This window comes from Antedon bifida, chromosome 3 (genome assembly GCF_963402885.1).
Source record: "Antedon bifida chromosome 3, ecAntBifi1.1, whole genome shotgun sequence".
NCBI lineage: Eukaryota > Metazoa > Echinodermata > Crinoidea > Comatulida > Antedonidae > Antedon > Antedon bifida.
In genome coordinates this window covers 29,743,536-29,746,255 of record NC_136228.1, presented here as the reverse complement: position 1 = coordinate 29,746,255, position 2,720 = coordinate 29,743,536, and the positions used below count along the sequence as shown (strand labels likewise).

At 34.7% G+C, this 2,720-nt stretch overlaps 3 non-coding genes across 3 annotated transcripts; 2 read left to right on the top strand and 1 right to left on the bottom strand.

Annotated features, from left to right (window-relative positions):
• The first annotated feature begins 1,938 nt into the window (after window positions 1–1,938).
• Trnad-auc (transfer RNA aspartic acid (anticodon AUC)) lies at window positions 1,939–2,010 on the top strand. The gene has a single exon. It is a non-coding gene; the product is annotated as a tRNA-Asp (tRNA).
• A 292-nt stretch (window positions 2,011–2,302) lies between these two features.
• Window positions 2,303–2,374, top strand: Trnad-auc (transfer RNA aspartic acid (anticodon AUC)). Its single transcript has one exon. It is a non-coding gene; the product is annotated as a tRNA-Asp (tRNA).
• Window positions 2,375–2,648: 274 nt separating this feature from the next.
• Trnad-auc (transfer RNA aspartic acid (anticodon AUC)) lies at window positions 2,649–2,720 on the bottom strand. The gene has a single exon. It is a non-coding gene; the product is annotated as a tRNA-Asp (tRNA).

Below are 2,720 nucleotides of genomic sequence, written 5' to 3'. Positions count from 1 at the left end.
ATCCTGTGTTTTCAGATCTTTGCTTTCAATCGCCGTAATTCATGTAGAATTAAACTCGATAGCTTCTTTAAGTTCATGTTTCATTTGACGTTGCTCTTAAAGAATTTCTTGAATGGTCTTACGGACATAGGCCTCAAATGTTACCTCTGTAGTGTCTGAGATTGCCTTTGGATTTATATATATATATATATATCCAATCTGCAGACAGTACTGTTTCGATTTTATTAGATTTCGTCAGTACAGCTCAGGTTTCGAAATGAAATGTACCGCAGAACTGGCATAATATATAGGTTGAGCCAGGTATGCGGGACATGGTACACCGATTATGAACACAAAGAGTGCACAAGCTCAACGAGCGTGCTTTGCAAAATGCTAATATATATCCAAGGGCAATAATATAATAGTTATACATATATATAAATCCAAAAGCAAATTACTGAAAAAACTGTGGGTATCAGTGACTGGATCTTAATGGAGATACAAAAAAAAGCGAAAAGCTAAATCAGAAAGATAAAGTAAAACAGCCAGAAAAGTTAGCAGAGCTTTCGGGCAACACTAGCCCTTCATCAGTGCAAGTGAAGAAATTTGGATAACGTCATAGTATAAGAACTGGCAAGTGCTGCCTGGGTGGACAGGAATAAAAGAATTACAACAAAATGGTGGTTAATACTGAAACTTAAATTTTGGTAGTCAATGGAATAATTTTACCAATCTGGGAGTATGTTCCTAATGTTAAGTCCAAAAGGTTTTGTGGTTTTAAAAATTTTATAGCTCCATGGTTTTAAGTTGTAATTCCTAGTGGTTTTCTTTGTCTTTGCGAGTTTTGTCGCTCCATTTGACATCGTGGTCTATTGCAATAACTCTGAAATTTGCAATCGAGTGACCAGCTGAAATAAAATGTTCGGCTACAGGTTGATCAAGCTTTAATGTTTTGATAGCTGATCTGTTTTGTGTCATTCTCATACGGAGAGTGTTTTTTGTTTCCCCAACGTACTGTTTGCCACAAATATTACAGTATATGAGATAAATGACGTTTTTGGTTAGACAATGAATTGATTGTCTTATCCGAAAAATGTGGCCAGTTCGGTTACTCTTAAATTTTTCAGTAGAATCAACCAATGAACAAGTTTTGCAAGATTTCCAGCAAAGGTGACTGCCCAAATTTTGGCTGTCATGAGAGTTAAAGATGTATTGTCCCTTTGTCAAATTCCAAAAAAATAAAAAATAAAAGATTTCGAAAAAAAGTGGGCCATTTTGAAGTATCATAATAGTTATTAACTTTCACCAAAAATTAGTTGAAAAAAAAAATCATTTTACTGAAATACAGACGTTTTTTGGTTCAAAAAATAACTTTGACTTCCAGTCAAAGTTTTCGATCAAAACATCTCATAATGAAACGCGCTTATTTGGCTACTCTGTATGCATAATCATAAAACTTCCTCGCGATCTGTGTGAAAACACCTTCTCAACCGTGACGAGTTGTAAACAATCCTAATTAGCATCATGCAAAATGTATAATCATGGTTTGAAATCTTTGTTTACTTTCGCTCGCGAAGATTTTCCAGACGAAATGTAATCAAATTAATTTAGCTGTTAATTACGTAAAATTGTTGTTTTTGGCTCGAATTTTCGACTTAAAGTGAATAACTTTAATATTACTTTGATATGGCCAATTTAAATTTAGAATATTCTGACCTTCATTTTTTTGTGTTTCAAGGGACAATACATCTTTAATATATATATATATATATATAAATAAATAAAATAACAGCAGAAAACTTGGTTACTTCATTGTTTTAATCACTACAAATTTGTTTCGTACGACCAGCATGTAGCTGGCCGCACTCTTCAGGTGAAATGTAAAACATAACATATATATATAAAAATATATATATATATATATATGTTATGTTTTACATTTCGAACAATACCGTGAAAGCCCCAGTGGTCTAATGGTTAGGACATCTGCATATCAAGCAGGCGGTCCGAGTTCGAGTCTCGGTTGGGGCGACTTTTTCTCATTCTCACAGATTTCCTCATCTTTATCGTTTCAAATTAATTAATTAAATTTCAGTATATCACCGGGCGGTTTAGAATTAATGTTCTTTGCCTCTTGTGTTTATATATATAAAAGTATCTCTTCGGAGATCCCGCCTCGTGAATAAAAATACTGAAAGATGAGGGCGTATCAATTTGATCTCTGTTGCGCGTGCGTACAACTGAGGACTAGTGCTGTTCCGCCGTACCACGCCGAGAATGTTAAAGAGTCGTTATCCAATCGAGTTCGAACAATACCGTGAAAGCCCCAGTGGTCTAATGGTTAGGACATCTGCATATCAAGCAGGCGGTCCGAGTTCGAGTCTCGGTTGGGGCGACTTTTTCTCATTCTCACAGATTTCCTCATCTTTATCGTTTCAAATTAATTAATTAAATTTCAGTATATCACCGGGCGGTTTAGAATTAATGTTCTTTGCCTCTTGTGTTTATATAAAAATATATATTATATATAAAACATATATATTTATATATATATATATAAACAAATCAGGCAAAGAACATTAATTCTAAACCGCCCGGTGATATACTGAAATTTAATTAATTAATTTGAAACGATAAAGATGAGGAAATCTGTGAGAATGAGAAAAAGTCGCCCCAACCGAGACTCGAACTCGGACCGCCTGCTTGATATGCAGATGTCCTAACCATTAGACCACTGGGGC